Here is a 20089-nt window from a genome sequence, read left to right as displayed (position 1 = left end):
TCTCTTCCATTCCTCAGGCCCAAACACTTCTGTGAGACATAGGACTAAACAATGACCCACACCTCCTAGCTAAACACTCTGGATAACACTGGTTACTCAACTTCCTCTAGCCTTCCAGGACAGCCCCTAACACACCCCACATCGAGTAACCTCAGCGCTAGAAGTCCACACCTCCCAGATCATTATCACATCCCTCGTCTCAACACTACTTTTTATGTTCCCCAATCTGTGTTTATGCTTCTCTGCAATCTCAAACTCTTCCACTGCCCTCTAGAAGTCCTGGTTCTCCATTACCAAACTTTCCTACATCCCAAGACAGCTGCCTGAACATTTGCTTCCCCTTCTTCTAAATGATACATGGCTGTTTCATGTGGAAACTTCTTTCCTAGAAGCAGTTTCCTCCCAAATGGAAGACGTCTTATCTTTCTGACAGAGGTGTTTGAGCCAGAGTGACTCCATCATGAGCAGGGGCTGGATAAAATGAGGTTGAGACCCACTGGACCACATTCCCTGGAGGCTAGGCATTCGTAGTCACAGGATGAGATAAGAGGTTGGCAGGACTGGTATCACAAGATCCAGGACATAAAGACCTTGCAGATAAAACAGGTCACCATACAGAAGCCTGCCAAAACCCACCAAAACCAAGATGGCAATGAAAGTGACCTCACGCCATCCTCACTGCCCATTATATGCTAATTTAATACATTAGCCTACTAAAAGACACTCCCACCAGTGCCATGACAGTTTATAAATGCCATGGCAACAGCTAGAAGTTATCTTACGTAGTCTAAAAAGAGGAGGAACCCTTTTTGGAATTATTCTGGGAATTGTCTGCCCCTTTCCCAGAAAACACCTGAATAATCTACCCCTCGTTTAGCATATAATCAAGAAGTAACCATAAAAAGAGCCAACCAGTAGACCTTGGAGCTCCTGTGTCTATGGAGCAGCCATTCTTTTGTTTCTTTACTTCTCTCATTAACTTGCTTTCACTTTATTCTATGGACTCACCCTGAATTTCTTCTTGCAAAATGTCCAAGAACCCTCTCTCTCTCTCTGTTTTTTTTTTTGAAATGGAGTCTCACTCTGTTGCCAGGCTGGAGTACAGAGGTGAGATCTCAGCTGACTGGAATCTCCAAATCCCGGCTTCAAGTGATTCTCCTGCCTCAGCCTCCCAAGTATCTGGGATTACAGGTGCGTGCCACCACACTCAGCTAATTTTTGTATTTTTAGTAGAGACAGGGTTTCACCATGTTGGCCAGGATGGTCTCTATCTCCTGACCTCGTTATCTGCCTGCATGGGCCTCCCAAAGTGCTGGGATCAGAGACGTGAGCCATTGCACCTGGCCCAAGAACCCTCTCTTGGGGTCTGGATCAGGACTCGTTTCTGATAACACTTCAATCCCTCATTTGCCTGTAGGTAGAGTACTTTTTTTCTTCCTATTGATCCTTCCAAACTATCTGCCCTTCTTTTGACTTTGAAAACTCTAAGTCTGTTGAGCTCGTGTCTTCAGACTTTACTACCTAATCTCTCTCCTAATAGTTGTCATCTTTCAGAATCTCCTGCTGTCTCTCATCATTCTTTAATGACATTATCATCTGGTTTATTGTATTTGTTTTCTTCATTATTCCTACAGTCCTATTGATTTGGTGTCCTTGTTGATTATCCACCCAATACCCTGGTCTCTCAATTTCTTGAATTTCTCTACTCCAAATATTTCCTTCACTCCAATGCAACCAGCCATTGCCATTCTTACAGCCACACCATAGAAATTGTTAGTAGTCAATACCAATAGCCTTTGACATCTCTGGACAGCAAGTACTATCCTGCCGTCTGGTGATCACATTTTGAGCCTCGATCTCACTTCTACCTGTTCTCTTGGAACTGCTCTTTGACCCTATAGGGACGTTGAATTCACTGACCCTACTGATTGTATTTTTAAATTTCCCTCACCTTCATATTATTTATCTTTTTGCTAAGCTAGTTCCCATGGTCTGGCACTTGAGCCACATTCTTGCAGAAAACCTGAACTTCCTTGTTTTTCTTTCTTTCCATTGAACACATCTGAAAAAACCCACCCCTTGTAAAACCCGATTATCCTCCTAGGCTGTGACTATACCTGAGAAACTAATGTTATTAGAGAAAATTCATACAACCATGATGACTGGACTTCCCTAAAGTTTTCTCCTGTAAATCCCAAATGGAATCCAATGTTGCTAGATGATGCTGTTCCACTTCCCTAGTACATTCACCCTCCTACACTCTAGGACAGCCTTTCTTCTAAAACCTCCATTCTTTCATCCTGTTCACTCTCAGCCAATAACCTTGGCCAAGGAAATGTAACTAACTTAGAATTACCTCGTCTTCCCATCACTAAACCTGCCAACCTACTTGCATTTGTACCCTCCACATATTTTATATTTCCTTTTGTAACACTGGAAGTAGTGTTTCTGCTTCTAATGTCCATCCCCTTTGTTGGCATCTTAGATCATATCACATCCATATTTGTTTACTCAAGGACCTCAATGCTGGAATTATCCCCTTTCTTCTTAATTATTGTTTTTTTTCTTGTGGAATTATTCCTAACAGTATGCAAACATGTTTTATTATTAATTGTCCCTTGAATCCCATGATTTGAGGGAGCCTAAAAACAAAATAAAATAAAATAAAAATATACCTCCCTTGCTTCACATCATCCTATCCAGTTTATCAATAGCATCTAATATAGTGGTCAATTTTCTGTCTGAGAAACTTCAGCTTCTCACTAGCGTCTGACACAGTTGATCTGTAGTTCCTTCTTTTTTTCATGTTTAATGATGTTTATTGTTTGCTTCACAAATGAGACATGTTAGTCAATAATTCTGAAGTTATGATTATTAATAGATAATGAAAGCCTATTCAAAATTCACTTTTACTCTTTAATGATGTAGCTTTTCACTTGGAAATGTCTCTGAGATCTCTTAATAATTCATACGTGGAGATAATTGAATATATGACATGTTTTGAAGGGTAACTTCTAATTGAGTAGATATATATCTCCTTTTTTGAAACCCTTTCTTCTCTAAGCCATCACGTTTCCCTCCAGATTTTATCTGATTTTCCTCTGGCTTCCCTTTTCAGACCTTAGCTTGTTCTGGAAAGGGAAACCAGTGAGGTAGGAATAAAGTCTTTACTCCACTTCTGTGTTGGAATATCCCTGCATTGGGAGCACAGACTCTGGAGACAAATTGCTTGGGCTTAAATTCTGATTCTGTCACTTCCTAGCTGTGTGACCTTAAGAAATTTATTGTATTATTTCCCTTTTTGAAAAATGAGGAAAAATCATAGTACCAGTTTTCTAGAGATGTGGTAAAGATTAAATGAGCTTGGCCAGGTGCAGTGGCTCACGTTTAATCCCCAGCACTTGGGAGGCTGAGGCAGGAGAATTGCTTGAGCCCAGGAGTTCAAGAATAGCCTGAGCAACCTGGCAAGTCTCCATCTCTACAAAAAATTAAAAAGCTGGGTGTGGTGGCTTGCAACTTTGGTCCCAGCTACTCAGGAGACTGAGGCAGGAGGATCACTTGAGCCCAGAAGTTCGAGGCTGCAGTGAGCCATGAGCATACCACTGCCTTCCAGCCTGGGCAACAGAGTAAGACTATCTAAAAAAAAGTTAGTAAATGTAGACCATCTTAGTGTCTGGTTATAGTAATGGATATACTAATGGTAGCTATTATTATTTCCTAAGCTTTTAAATTTGGTGCTGAAATGGAAGGGGACTTGCTTTTTGGGTTATGCTGGAAAATGCCAGTTAATGACTGCTAGTGGTCCTTTTCCCCACCATGTGGAAAAAGTCTGCATGAGAGGAGACTGAAGCTAACACATAAATGGAGTTAAGAAAAAGGGAGTAGTATAACAGTCAACATTCTTGGTTATGAACAACAGAATCCATTCCAAATAGTCCAAAAAATAAGCAAAAGTAAATTTATTAAAAGATATTAGTAACTCTAGGAATTTCCAGAATTGCTGGAAAACAGGCTTGATAGCTTATTGCCATGAACATTGAAGCTAAGAACATTGGCTGATCTCACTGAAAAATTATGCTGCCAGAAGCATCATTCCTACTACCTATTGCCACTTGATATGACCTCAATCCTGAACCTGAAGCCATAATCTGTGTCACTGTTGCCCCAAAAGATCTAGATTCCTTGACCACTGTTCTTGTCAGAAAATCAATCTCAAATGTGGGGCCATCACTGATTGTAACTCCCCTCCACATTCAAGTCTCCTGTAGTTATATCTGTTTGGCAATGCCTAGATCATACACCTTTACTGTGAATGCAGAGAAATCCAGTAAAGGTAATTTTTTTATATTCTACTTTTAGAAGAAAGGATTTATAACGTGGAAAACTGTAAAAATATAAAAATGGTTTTCAGCAGCTATAAATAATGTATTTCCAATATAGATTCATGTAGCAGAGAGGGTGACCTGTTGACTTCATATGAAATCCTTGGATTCAGCTGGACCTAAGGCTGCTCTTTGGGCCTTCATGTTTTACGAAACAATAAGTTTCTTCCTTTAGTTGAGCTAGTTTGAGTTAGTGTTTTGTCAATTCTATTTAGTGTTCTTATTTATATAGCTTCTTAGCCTTTCTGATCCAAGGTTCGTTACTGCAATATCCCCATAATTGGTCTCTTGCCTCCCACACCCACTGTTCTATCCCTTCTCTTCTCTGGAGTCAGGTAATTTTTCATAAATACAGATGTGTTTATGTCATTCTTACCCTAAATGGCTTTCTGTTGCTTTTTGTTAACAACCAAGGTGCCAACATAATGTGTGATCTCTATAGCTGGGCCTTACTCACTTTTTCAGGCTTACCTTTCTGCTGATTTTTTCTGCTCCAGTCTTGGTGGCCTTCATTTTGTTCCTTGAACATATCAGCTTTTCATCTTTTCAAGGCCTTCAGACAGGCTGTTTCTTGCCCCTAGAGACCTCCTTCCACTCTGTCATTCTCCCTTACTCTCCCACTGCTCAGTCCCCAGCAGTTTCCTCTTCATCTTCTGTCTGTCTTTCAACTTTGATGTTACTTCATGAATTTCATTAGAATGGGAGCTCTTTGGAGCCAGAAAATTTGTCTATTTTGTTTACTGTTGTATCCCCACTGCCTAGAAAAGTGAATGTTGAATGAATGAATGAGGGAGGAAGGGTTTTACCCTCCCAATCTGTGAGATTTCCTTTTGTTTTCACAGCATGCCCAAAGCCCATAATTTTTGTTTAAATTGGCATTCACATCAAAGCACAAACTGCTATACTTAGGATGTTTGTCCCCCAAACCTTGAAATTTGATCTACAGTGTTGGAGGTGGGGGCAGATTTGTCATGAATGGCTTGGTGTCATCCTCACAGTAACGAGTGAATTCTCTCTCTATTACTTCCCATGAGAGCTGGTTGTTAAAAAGAGCCTGGGATCTCCCTCCCTGCTCTGTTTTGCTGCTTCTGTTACCACGTGATCGCTGCACACACTGGCTCCCCTTTGACTTCCACCGTGAGTGGAAGCAGCCTGAAGCTTTCACCAGATGCCCAGTCTTTCAGCCAGCAGAACCATGAGCCAAACAAATATTTTTTTCTTTATAAATTACTGTCTCAGGTTTTCCTTTATAGCAATGCAAATGGACTAAGACACTATCAACAGAGTGAAAAAGCAACCCATGGAATGGGAGAAAATAGTTACAAATCTTATATCTGATAAGGAATTAATATCCAGAGTATATAAAGAACTTCTAAAACTCAACAATAACAACAAAAATCCAATTTAGGAATGGGGAAAGGACTTAAATAGACATTTCTGCAAAGAATGTATACAAATCTCCAATAAGCGTGTTAATAAGATGCTCAACACCGCTAATCATTTGAGAAATGAAAATCAAAATCACAGTGAGATACCAGTGGCTATTATTCAAAACAGACAAACAAAAAACCAGAAAATAACAAGTGTTGATGAGGATATAGAGAAATTAGAGCACTAGGGCATTACTGGCAGACATGTAAAATTATGCACCCTCTTTGAAAAACTATACAGTGATTTCTTAAAAAATTAAATAGACTTACCATATGATCTAGCAATTCCACTTCTGGGTATACTCAAAACATTTGAAAGCAGGGACTCAAACAGATATTGGTACAACCATGTTGACAGCAGCATTATTCATGATAGCCAAAAGGTGGAAAGAACCTAAGTGCCCATCAATGGATGAATGGGTAAACAAGATGTGATATTTACATATAACAGAATTATTCAACCTTAAAAAGCAAAGACATTTTGACACTTGCCACAACCTGGATGAACCTTGAAGACATTATGCTAAGTGATATAAGCCAGAAGCGAAAGGACAAATATTGTATGATTTCACTTGTATGAGGTATCTGGCAAAATCAAATTCATAAAGACAAAAGGTAAAATGGTCAAAAGAGGTGGGGGCAGAGGGAAAAGGAGGATTATTGTTTATTGGGTACAGAATTTCGGTTTGACAGGATGAAAAAGGTTCTGGAGCTGGATGTTGGTGATGGTTGCACAACAATGTGAATGTGTTTAATGCCACTGAACTGCACACCTAAAAATGTTTTAAAATGGTACATTTTTGTTATGTATATTTTACAACAATGAAAAGCATAAAATTAATAAAACAATAAAAATGTAAAATCTGTATTTTCTGCTAAATGTAAGTTTAATGGGGGCAGGAACCTTGTCTTTTTCACTGCTGTATCCCAGCATCTAGCATAATGCGCAGGGCATCGTAGGATCATTTGTTGAAACTGAATGAATGAGTATATGAGGACTGCCCGAAGTTGGGGGAGAAACCAGGTTTCCATTCAGGGACTATTGGACAAAAGCCAATGTAGCATTTTGTGGCATAACTACTGGCTGTTCTCAGAAGTCACTAAGCCAAATCACAACTTCTCAGCATCTTAGTTTCCATGTCTCTCAAATTTGGTGGATAGCCTTTGACCAGCCTTTTGGTGAGATTCTTGAGAGAACTGAATGTTGTACTCTGTAGGGGATCCTCTAGTACATGGAGTTACTCAGCTGCCTTTTGCATGTGTCCCAGTCCTGGGCTCTTCCCTGAGGTGATGTCCTTGCTGTCAGTCACCATCACCCCTCCTCTATGTCAGATCTTCCCTACCTGATGCGTCTCAGCTGCTGCCATTCTTTCTCCTACCTGGGAGGCACTGGAGCTGCATTGTGCTTTAAAAGGATGGACCATAAAGCCTTTGTTAAGTTGCCCGTACATCCTTTATGTCTCTCCATATATCAGATTGTAAGCCCCCAGAGGAGCAGAGCCAAGTTGTTAACTCACATTCACGGTTCTAAATTCAGTGCGGTGAGCAGATCGGGTTTATTCTCATGACGATGATGAAGAGGAATTGGAAGACTTTTCTTCCATTATATTGAATGCAGCTACTGAATTTTATAGGGTCCTCTTAGAATTTTCTGGACGGTTTCCTTTTTTTCACTTGAATACCTTATTCCCCTGGAGTGAAATGCATAGAGATAGAGAGGTAAATGGTCTGAAAACAAATGTACTGTAATACATTCACTTTGGCTACAAAAATAAAACAACCCAAACCTAGTTTTTCTTGCAGTCTTTAAATCCAGATGGTAGTAAAATTTGACATTTCAATTCTGTTTGTGAAATTCATTTTGTTTTTAAATTGGGAAGAACTATAGAGCTAAAAATTGTCTGAAGCACTGGGAAAGCCTGGTGAGACCTCTTTAGGAGTGTTATTAATAAGAACTTGGTATTTTAAAGTGAATTTGGAGGCACTGTAGATAGAGACTATCAACAACTGCAATAGATTTGAATAATGACCCTGATCCCAAGAAGCCCATCCCTATTCCATACCTAATATGAAAGAGACAGAGGATTGGCCTGGAGAATGCAAGGAAAAAAGAAATCGGACGAAAATAGAGACTGTTTTGGTAGCCAAATTTAGTTAATATTTTTTTAAAGAACCAATTCCCTAGTGAGCTTGGAGCTGAAAATTTAGCATTAGAATTCCACTTTTAGTTGGCACGTAACTATTTACATTAACTGTATAGTAAAATATTTATAGTTCTCATTCCATAAGGTAGGTTATCATTTGCAACAAGTCTGTCTTTATAAAATTCTGAAATTAACAATCATGTAAGGACTTTTTACAAATAAATGTCTGTACTGTAATGATTCAGCTTAATTAAACTTAAGATTTAGGGGCCCAGAGTGGTCAAAATCAGGTAAGATGCCCCCCTTACAGAATAGTTTGTTGTCTAGCCTTATTTCCTACTGTGTCTGTTCTCTCTACATTCCTGGAGAAAAGCATAGAAATAAATCAGTATCTATGTTGTAAACAGTGTATCAGTTAAGTTTCTTTTGGCTGAAAGTGAAGAAAGCTCAACCCAATGGAATTAATCAAAAAGGGATTTTATAGGCATTTGTAACTTGTCCGATGAGGAGCCTGGCTTACCTGTTGCTTGACACAAGTGCCCAGAAACATTTCCAGGACCAGGTCTTACCTCAATTTCTCTCTTCAACACATGTTGGCCTTATTCTTAGATAAAGTCTCCCCTCATGGTTGTAAGAAAGCTGCAGCCTCCCTAGACTTCACACTCCCAAGACTTCAAGTCTGTTGAGGAAGAGAGGACATCTCACCCTCAGCAAATAAATTTCATAATGACAGAAAATAAAATAGGCCCTGCGTTTGGTTCTCAGTGGCCTGAATTAGGACATGTGGCCATCCTTGAATCAATTACTTTGTGTAAGTGGATTGAATCAGCAGATTAACTTAGTCCAGTCATGGCTCACACTGGATTTAAGAGTGGAACAAGCCATCTAAATCACGTGGCCCAAGATTGGTGGAAAAATGGTTCCGTTAAGAAGAATTATGATATATAGGGACTAAAACAACAGATACCAGCAATAAAGTTGTATTTAATAAAAGTACTCAAGATTTTTATAGAATATTTACAAATACTGACTTTATTATTTGCTAGGATATGCAAAAATGCATAAAAAGTCTTCTCTTTTTGGTTTCTTATGAGAAACCACCTAATTCTTAGAGTTGATACATTGTGAGTGTTATGCTTCCTGACTCTCATGTATTTAATTATGAGGGTCTGAGTATACCTGACTGCTTTGATATATTGTAGAAAAATATGTTAATGAGCTATTTTCTGCACACCTTTTTCTTGGGAAATGTACATTCTTTGGATATGGAGAGAAGAAATTTCTTCAGATTCTCTTTCCTTTTGCTAACCACATTCTATATTTAGACCAAAAGGAGAAAGAGTTATTTCTGGCACTGGGCTGAAGAAAATTCTTCTGTGTGTGAGTATTGCTACCATATACATAAACTGTGTATTTGTGTGTACAATGACAGTTACAGCTTCCTTCACTGGCTCTGGTACAGGTTCTTATTCTCTGATTCTTTCTCTATTTCTTTACATGTCTCTTCTTCCTCTCCATAATGTATAATATATATGTGTGTGCATGTATATGTACATGTATGTGTGCATGTGTATGTATACACAGTTGATATTTAAAAAGTATTTAACAAATAAAATTACATTAGTCTACCAGTCAAAGTGGATGTCAGCCATAAACAACCAGTACCACTGTAGAGGAATATAGGGGCTGAATATAAGCCTATATGGGCCTTGTATCATGGGAACAAAAAAATTATTAACAAGTGAATTTCCAAAGATTCCTGCCCCAACTTTCGCAATGAAGATGGGAAGGGGAGTGGGGAACAGAGAGCACAAGAAGCAAGTGAACTGTCCTTGAGAAAAAAGGAGTAAAAGAGAAAAACATCCATTGTTAGGACACTGCATATCAGTGGATGTAATATGATGGGAGAAAATCTGTTTAATTAGAGAGGAGGCCGGGCACGGTGACTCAAGCCTGTAATCCTAGCACTTTGGGAGGCTGAGGCGGGTGGATCACGAGGTCAAGAGATCGAGACCATCCTCTTCAACACGGTGAAACCCCGTCTCTACTAAAAATACAAAAAATTAGCTGGGCATGGTGGCACGTGCCTGTAATCCCAGCTACTCAGGAGGCTGAGGCAGGAGAATTGCCTGAACCCAGGAGGCGGAGATTGCGGTGGGCCGAGATCGCGCCATTGCACTCCAGCCTGGGTAACAAGAGCGAAACTCCGTCCCAAAGAAAAAAAAAAAAAAAAAAAAAGGAGGAATTAGAGGTGAGGAACAAGAAACAAGAGGAGGAAGAAATGGTGAGAAAATTGCATGGATGAGAGAGTTTCTTGGGGTTGGAAAAAGAGTTTCAGATAGATTGAGAATGAAGTGGCAGGATGAGAAATTTTAGTGTGTTTCTCTGGATTATGTGTTTGGTTTCTCTTTCAGTGTTCTTTGAGAAGCACAAGAATATTGCTCTAATATTTCCCTGCAACTAGATGAGTTGGGTCTACAGGTTTATAAAGAATTAATACACCAAAAAGAGACATCTTAGAGCGTTTGGTAATTCTGTTTCTCTGCCTGTCATTTCTGCTGAAGGGGTGGGACATGGTGGCCATGTTTTGTGCTTGCCTACTCCCGCCTTGTGATGACTTACTGAACTAGGGAAGGGTTCCTGGCTCAAGAATTGGCCTTAAGTTGGCCAGTGACTATGATGTGATCTGGTGAAAAAAAAAAAAAAAAAAGAAAGAACACACTGGTCCACTCAGCTTTCTCCTTTGGGGAGTTTGTACCATGAATACCAGTGCATTAATTCAGTTGTTAAACTATGGTTAGTTACAAGTACCTAATGTCCATCAACGCTCTCCAGGGTACTGCTAATCACTGGGAAAGAAGGGCAATTTTAAATACATAAATAAGGCAATTTCAGGTGATGAAAAGTGCTCTGAAATAATTAAAGTGGAGATTTCGCAGAATGTTTTTGGGACAGTGAGCTACTTTAGCTAGGGTGGCCAGAGAGGGCTTCTCAGGTGGCGGTTGAACAGACTTTAATAAGGTAAAGAGTCAGAATAACCTGTGCCAGGCAGAAGGTACAGCAAGGTTAGGGGCTCTGAAGTGGGAACAAGTTTGGCATATTTGCCTGGAGAGTGAGTGGCAAAGGGGGAGGTGGGTGGCGGCATGACTGTGGGAAGGAAGCCAACAGCTGATGTTCCAGAGTTATGAGGGCCCTGGTCAGTAGTTTGGATTTTATTCTAAGTGCACTGAGAAGCCATGGAGGGTTTGAAGCAGGGCAACAATGTGGTCCGTGAATAATGAAGACATTTACTGAGAGAGGAACACGTCTAGGGGAGAAATCAGGAAGGAAAAAGTTTACAGTGGGAGCTGCCACTGAGAGCTCTGATGGGAAATATATGTGTACACCAAGACTGTGAAGAAGCAGAAACCACACTTCAGATGAAGAAGCAGAGATTCCAAGCTAGAGAGGATAGGGGGAAGGAGCCAGCCAGGAGGAGGAGAATAGCAGAACTAGGTTCTGAGTGAGAGAGTGGGATAGAGAGAGTGCTCAATATTTGAGCTGTTTCTGTGGTGGCTTCCTAGTCCCCCTGAGAGCGGTATGTATCACAGTTCCTCTGAGATCCTCCTTTCCCTTATTGCTCCATTGATTTTTTTGGTAAAACAGCCTTCCCCTTTAAAAGCTACCTTGAGGGACTTTCTTACTAGAAACTAAAGCTAGCTAACTAAAATGAATGGGATCATACTAAACATAGCCTTTTGTAACCTGTGTTATCTTATCATGATGGAACAGATGTCTTTCATGTCAGTAGATGATAGAACTACTTTTGTGGCACATGGTATTTATGTTGGACACTTCTTGCACTCACACTTCACATCTTCCCAGTTTTACCGCGGCCATTGCACAGGTGTTACCTTACATATACCTGCTTCAGCTGCACCATGTATTTGTCAGTTTCTGCCCTGGGGCTTCTCACACCCCACATGGGAAACCTGTGGGGATCCATTTAACACTTGAGTTTGTGCAGACTCGGAAGTGTGAGGGTGTTAATCCTCATGGGAAAACCCTTGACCAATGGGAGATGGGAACCTGTGGCTAAATGCTCCCCAGTTCTCTCTCTTAGGCTGACAATTAAAAGAGGCACATTTTACATGGTTTCTTAGAGCCCCTCATTTGAATCAAGCTTTGGTTTCCCATACTTTCTAGTTTGATAAGGCACCTTAATAGTAGATTTTCCTTCTTTCCTGTTGCATTCCTCCTAGTTCCCCACTACTTTTCCTTAGGTTCACCCTCCACAATAAACTATTTCCATGCAAGTTCCTGACCTCTGCTTTCTAGCTGGAACCTAGGCTAACACAGAATGGCATTGCCTGAATTCATCCCAATATATTAATTGTTTCATTATTGATGGACATTTAGATTATTTCCTTTTTTCATTGTTATAACATTCTTGTTACAGAATGTGGCACATTCTATAACATTCTTATTATAGTATGTCATACATTATGCACACATTTTTATGTATTTCCTTGTATCTTTATTTCATTACAAAGAATTACTATAAATGAAATTGCAGTCTATTACTGATCAACAGCAGGAATGCACATTTTTTTAAACAAAGACCAGATCTTGCTCTGTCACCCGGGCTTGAGTGCAGTGGCACCATTATAGCTCACTGCAGCCTCGATCTCCTAGGCTTAAGTGATCTCCCACCTCAGCCTCCTGAGTAGCTGGGACTATAGGTACACACCACCACATCCAGCTACTTTTAAATTTTTTTGTAGAAAAGGGGCTTCCCTTTGTTGCCCAGACTGGTCTTGAACTCCTGGGCTCAAGTGATTGTCCCACCTCAGCCTCTCAAAGTGCTGGGATTATAGGCATGAGCCATTGCACACAGCCCCATGCATATGCATCTTAATGGCTTTTGATACATGCTAGAATCAAAACATTTGTATTTAATAGTTTCACATGTTTGTGGGAAAAATTAGCCACTAAAGGGAGGATATTGTCTGTAAAAATTATCTTAAATGACTGATTATATGTTGAGGGCTGGGTACATTCTATAACTATAAGCCAGTAACTCAGTTGTGACTAAGGTAGAGAGACTTACTTCACTTGGTTCAAATCAAACTTATCACTGAGTTCTTTGGGCTTGCCTTTGAGTCTTTTTAACACTATGGAGTAGGAAGTGGTGAGAGATGAAAAATTAATATAAGAGAGTCACTTTATGTATTTTAAGATGATTGCACTGGCGATATCACTGCTCTAGAAAGTTTGCAAGCACATGAAGACCTCTAATCTCTAATGCTTAAGCTTACTACAAGAACATTTTTCTTAAGAGAGAAAAAGGGGCACCAACAACTTAGAATTCTGTATATCAGTATCACTAAAAAACGTTGCCCTAGGACTCCGTTTCTCAAGCTGTCAAAATTGACCCAAGGTAATCCTCCTAAATTCTATGTCCTTAGTGAAGTTGTATCTCACCTTCACTTTTACTATAGTGAAAATAAAGTGGAAGTTATCAAGTAAGCAGAGAAAATTGTGTAATAACTTTTGATACCATATCATATTAAATGTGTTCTTATGATTGTATTGCCTTGATTAACTTACATTTTAGAAAGCTTTATGTTTCACAGTACACAGGTAGGTGGCTTATAGTTGATAATGTTTGGTGATTGTGGTTTCCATAAAGGGTTACTCAGTTGATGCTTGCTTAGAAGTGTTGCTATTTCTACAGTAAATAAGATTCTACTTACATTGTTTTGGCTTACAGCAATTTTCCCACTTTTTTTTTTTTTTGGAGAAGGAGTCTTGCTCTGTTGCCAGACTACAGTGCAGTGACACAATCTCGGCTCACTGCAACCTCCACCTCCTGGGTTCCAGTGATTTTCCTGACTTAGCCTCCCAGGTAGCTGAGACTACAGGCATGCACTACCACGCCCAGCTAATTTTTGTATTTTTTTAGTAGAGATGGGTTTTCACCATGTTGGTCAGGATGATATTGATTTCTCGATCTCGTGATCTGCCCACCCCGGCCCTCTGAAATGCTGGGTTTACAGATGTGAGCCACCGTGCGCAGCTGTATTCATTTCTATTAACTTTTGAGATAGGGTCTCACTCTGTCCCCTAGGCTGAAGTGTGGTGGCATGATCTTGGCTTACTGCAACTTCCACATCCTGGGTTTAAGTGATTCTCCCCATCAGCCTCCCGAATAGCTGGGATTACAGGTGTGCGTCAACATGCCCAGCTAATTTTTGTATTTTTAATAGAGACAAGGTTTCATCATGTTGCCCAGGCTGGTGTTGAACTCTTAGGCTCAAGCGGTCCACCCACCTCTGCTTCCCAAAGAATTTTCCCATTATCTTGACATGCAATAAAAATGTTGGGCATTAGCCCCTTGGTCAAGAGTAAAACTCTTTATGATAACATTGTTTCTATGGGAAAATTAAAGTCTATTTATGTTATATTGATTTGAAATAACTTTTACAGAAACTTAACTCACATAAAGGAAAAATTGCTTGTCTTATAGGTCTTTCCTTTGTGTAAACTTACAGGGTATGTGGTCACAAACATTAATGCAGTTTAAAATTGCTTCTAAGTAGTATACCTTTTGATGAAGTTTGTACAGAAGAGGTGGATTCAGAACTTGGAGGCTGGGACATGCCAGTCTGGGGAGTTTGAGGTGGGCTGTGTGGAGCCATATGAAGCTTTTGAGAATTTAAGTAACCAGAATAAATCAGAATTTTTGAAACTATAATTGGGTCATTGAACGAAGACAGGGAGATGTGTTAGAAAACTGGTTTAGGCATGAGATAATGAAGGCCTGAGCTAATGTGCTGGCTTTGGAAGCAAACATAAAGGGGGACAGGGATAAAGGCAATATCTGAAAGGATATAGGATGCTGAATAAAAATGGGGCAGGGAGAGAAATGGTCAGAAGGACTGCAATTTTGTGTTTGAGGGAGTAAGGGTAGGGATTTGGCTTTTCTTTTCTTTTTTTTTTTTGAGACAGAGTTTTGCTCTTGTCACCCAGGCTGGAGTGCAGTGGTGCAATGTTGTCTCACTGCAACCTCTGCCTCCCAGGTTCAAGCAGTTCTCTAGCCTCAGCCTCCCGAGTAACTGGGATTACAGGTGCCCACCATCATACCCATCTAATTTTTGTATTTTTATCAGAGATGGGGTTTCACCATGTTGGACAGGCTGGTCTTGAACTCCTGACCTCAAGTGATCCACCCCCCTTGGCCTCCCAAAAGGCTGGGATTATAGGCGTGTGCCACCGTGCTTGGCCTGGCTTTTCTATCACTATATCTACAGGTCTAAAACAGTGCTTGGCACATAGGAAGTACTCAGTAAATATTCGCTGACAGGATGCAGGGCATTTATATCATCAAAAATGAAATAAAGTTACCCATATGACACTCTCAAATTGATTCCTCAATATTTGTGTATCACCCACGTGACACTCAGTGTGAATATTTACCAACCATATTGTGTGGCTTTTTCTCTCACCAGCAGGCCCAATTTGGCAGACTGATCTTGTAGGATGGTAGCCCTTCATCTTCCTCTTGCAGTGAATTTTAGCCTCCCTAAAGGGGATGTTTACATCCCCTTTACAACTCCTCCTTTATCTTTGGAACAAGAATGTCATTTGCTGGTAGATCTTGCTACTCGTTTCCTTTGTAAAGGCATGAAGAGCAATGTGTTGCGTTAATATTTGCTTGCTTTGTGTGGTGTATGGGAACTGGAAGGAAAGGGTTTACTTGCAAGGAGGAAGCCTAAGGGGCCAGGGCTTATGCCCCAGAAATCCTTCATCAAATAAGGATTTACAGAATACAATGACAGTAAAGAAGGGTAGAATCCCTGTCCTTGGGAAATTTAAGTAGAGGAGGCCAAAATGGTATGGTGAAAAGAGTCTAAACAGGAAATAAATAAAACTCAGGTGACATTGAGCAACTTACAGTTTCCTTGGGTTTTATTTCCTTCATATGTTAAAAAAGAGAGATTATTGGGCTAAATAATCTCTAAGACTCTTTCAAGCCTTAAAGCCTATAATTCTTTTTCTGACCTTAAATACATTGATCAGCTATCATTTATTTTTCACAATCTCTTCTGTCTAGCTTCCTTCTGAATACTTAGCCTGTGTGTCATGTTCCCGCCAGCACTGTCTTTAAACCCCAACCAATATTCTGACTGTGTTCATAGCTTATTGTCATGGCAGCAGGTCCTCCTCATTTATTCAGACTTGATAACTTAGCCTGTTTAAGTTAGGCAAAACATTTGTTGTGTTTGGAACAGCTCGTTTGGTAAGATTGTAAAAGGTGCCCCAGAATTTACTAGGATCTGCCTCAGTCACATCAGCTTGTCTGCCCTTAATGTCTGTGACCCACATATTTATATTCCCACTCTATTTCCTCTGGGTCACAACATTCCACTTAGGACTTGGTGGCTGTGGTTGGCCTTATCAACTCTAGTTTATCACCTGGAATTATTTTTCTTGCCTAATGCCACACGGATCCATAGTCCTATCATAATAAGCATTAAAGAGTAAGCACATGTCTTGTTAGGTGGCATCTCTTCTTGCTGTTAAGGAAGGCCTGAACTTGCTCTCATATTCTTTGTTCAACAGATTTGTTACCAGACTATTGCCTATTCTGTTTTTAAAAAACGATTACAGGGAGGCCGAGGCGGGTGGATCACGAGGTCAACAGATCGAGACCATCCTGGTCAACATGGTGAAACCCCGTCTCTACTAAAAATACAAAAAATGAGCTGGGCATGGTGGCGCGTGCCTGTAATCCCAGCTACTCAGGAGGCTGAGGCAGGAGAATTGCCTGAACCCAGGAGGCGGAGGTTGAGGTGAGCCGAGATCGCGCCATTGCACTCCAGCCTGGGTAACATGAGTGAAACTCCGTCTCAAAAAAAAAAAACAAACAAACAAAAAAAAAAAACGATTACAGCATTTTTCCTCTCTGAGAAAATTCCTTGATAAATACATACAGGACCGTTGACATCAGATTCCTATGTGTTTACCAAATTTGAGAAGTGGAGCTTAACGAGGAGGGCATGGTTTTAAGCTGACAGTGTAGTACTGGCTATAAAATGCAGGGGAAGGCTGGGAATGGTGGCTCATGCCTGTAATCCCAGCACTTTGGGAGGCTAAGGTGGGTGGATAGCTAGAGCCCAGGAGCTTGAGACCAGCCTAGGCAACCTAGGAAGAAACTATCTCGATAAAAAAAAAATAAATAAAATACAGGTGAAGACCAAACTAGAAAGCAGGGCCTGAGCAGAACTTCTAAACTTTGTTTATAAATTCAGTAGTATTGAGTCTCTAAAAGAAAACACTGTCTTTGAGAATAACATATAATTGTTTAGTGATACCATATACCCAAAGGGAAGTACTACTCCGTTTTTCATTGTTGTTGTTTCAAATGCTTGGCTTACTGTCTGGAATTAGTAGCTATCTCATCTGGATATTTATAGAATTCTAGTGGGAGCTGCTAATGAACCCTTCATTCAAATCCAAGGCTAACCAAGACTTTCAATTTCAGAGCTTTTTTCCTAGGAGAACTGATTTAGAAACTTGGAAAATGCATTTCTTTACAAACATGGCATGAACTTTCATAATATATGGACAAAAACAAGTCTCATTAAGGCTGAATGCCTTAAAGGGTGACTACTTGGGTAACTCTATAGTCGAGATGGAACCCACCCAGGCCAAGTGCCTGTGACTGGGGTAGATTTAACTACTGTCTCATCTCATTCAAGTTCACATGTTGCTCAGGGCTTCCATTTCATGACCCATTGCTCCTTTGGGTGTCATGACTTACGAGTTTCTTGGGAAGTCCTCAAGAGGCAGTTTATTTGGGATTCAGTAAGCTTTTGAGGATGAGTAGATAGATGTCCATCTGTTAGATGCTGCAAGGGTGATGTGTAGGTTTTTGTCAATGGTGGACCACCACTCTATAGCTCCTTAGCATGGCTGATATGTGGTTTTCATTAGAATAGTGCTGGGTGGTTGATGAGTATTGGCTCAGCTTCCACACAATTCTCTGGTATTAGTTATCATGTACTTCTTCCATGTCTATCCCTCTTCTTTACCAGCAAAGTCACCCACTACCACCATTTTTCTTTTAATCACAGCTCAAGTGATCCTCAGTTAATTGGGAGATGGAAAGGGGATAATTTGCCTCTCTCTCTTCTGTTTCCAAACTATTATTATGATATAAACTCCATGCCCTGCTTATTTCTTTCTTGCTGTAGCTGTTCTAATTCTCTGTAAGGCAATGTGGGTGCCTCAGATTGAGTAGGATAGGGTCACTCCAAGGAAGTGCAGTACATTTTTTTAAAAACCACAAAGATTAGGTAGGGCGTGGTGGCTCATGCCTGTAATCCAAGCACTTTGGAGGCCAAGGTGGGTGGATCACCCAAGGTTGGGAGTTAAAGACTAGCCTGACCAACATGGTGAAACCCTGTCTTTTAAAAAAAAAAACAAAAAAAACACAAAGATTAATATTTCAAGATACGACTTTACTATATATCTCAATACAATAATTCTTGGAAGGGATTCCTTGACTTGGAATTTTATAAGGATGTCAAAAGTAATTGTTGAAACCGTCAAATGTAGATTGTCAAAAGAGGCCCTCCTTTAGTGAATGATTAAAACCTATGTCTTAAAAAAAAAAAAAAAAAAAAAACAAAGAGGCCCTCTTTTGTAGAGGCCTTTCAGGGGTTCTTACATCCCTAAGAAGTTGAGGAGAAACCATAATTTGTGTGGCTTAGAGAAGAGATTAGGTAAGTATCCTGTTCCTCTTGTTACATGTGGTCCAGAGAATCCTCTTCTAGACACTGAGTCCTTTATTGCTAACTCCTGTCTGATATGGCTTTGATTTGTTACCTTGCCTAAATCTCTCCAGAATTGGAGGAAGGGCTTGGTGGGAGGTGATTGGATCATGGGGGGTAGATTTCCCCCTTGCTGTTCTTGTGATAGGGAGTTATGATATTTGATGGGTTAAAAATGTGTGGCACAATATGTGTGGCACTTCCCTCTTCATCCTCTCTCTCTCCTGCCACCATGTGAAGAAGGTCCTTGCTTCCCCTTTGCCTTTTGCCATGATTGTAAGTGTCCTGAGTCCTACCAGTCATGTTTCCTGTTAAGCCGCTGGAATTGTGAATCAATTAAACCTCTTTTTTTTTTTTTCTATAAATTACCAAGTCTAAGGTAGTTCTTTATAGCAGTGTGAAAATGGACTAGTACACTGCCTTTATTCGTGCATTGGCTTAAGTTTGGCAGTAAGCCCAGAGCCTTTATCAGCTGATTTCTCTGGGATGTTTCACCTCTTTGTAATGCTCTGCCAGAGCTGGCAATGGATATGCGACACGGTTGTCTTTCTAACGGGCTCAGTATCAGTGTCTGTGTCCTCCTTAGCAGATGAGTTCTTTTTGAGGGGTCAGACCGTTTTGTTCCACTGTGGTCATGAGAGAGAAGTTTTAGAGGTTTTTCAGTCACTGTCTCGCCTTTTTCCCCCGATGCATATTCTACTTATGTATGTCTCACCGTTCTTGAAGTCCCCCTTGTGGTCAGTAACATAAGACACTGGCGTCGAGTGGTGCCATCTCAGCTCCCTGCACCCTCCACCTCCCGGGTTCAAGTGATCTCGTGCCTCAGCCTCCTGAGTAACTGGGATTATAGGCCCGTGCCACCATGTCTGGCTAATTTTTGTATATTTAGTAGAGATGGGCTTTCACCATGGACAGTGGGTACCATGTAGTGCTCTGGTTGTGAGTAGTTCATACTTCACATTCTCACTGCACTTGGGAGCTTGGTTTATATTATGTCAACTCATATGTGTTTAGCTCTTATATTACATTATAATTGCTCTTAGATAGTTTGATGGACATTTTGCATACCCAGTCAGATGATAAACTACACAAAGGCAGGGATACCTTCCATTAACTTTGAGTCATCCATAGTGCCTGGTACAGGGTTCTATAGATCAAACATTTCTATTCTTAGTGATAACAGCCTGACATGAAGCATTTACTCATTCTTCTTATTGGTTGAAGAGCTAGGACATGAATAAAGCAGAGCTTAGGAGTTTTGGAGAATGTGATTACCAACTCAAATATCTAGCAAGATGTTTCTTAGCAATTGTCTG

At 40.4% G+C, this 20089-nt stretch overlaps 1 protein-coding gene across 6 annotated transcripts in view; it reads left to right on the top strand.

Annotated features, from left to right (window-relative positions):
- Window positions 1–20089, top strand: part of LOC116560819 — a 226801-nt gene that overhangs the window by 38075 nt on the left and 168637 nt on the right. The gene's annotated exons all lie outside the window — the stretch shown is intronic.

This window comes from Sapajus apella, unplaced genomic scaffold, assembly GCF_009761245.1.
Source record: "Sapajus apella isolate SASKATOON/1434 unplaced genomic scaffold, GSC_monkey_1.0 scaffold27, whole genome shotgun sequence".
In the NCBI taxonomy this organism is placed as follows: domain Eukaryota; kingdom Metazoa; phylum Chordata; class Mammalia; order Primates; family Cebidae; genus Sapajus; species Sapajus apella.
The sequence above is the reverse complement of the archived record's forward strand: the minus strand, read 5'-3'. Positions and strand labels throughout refer to the sequence as shown.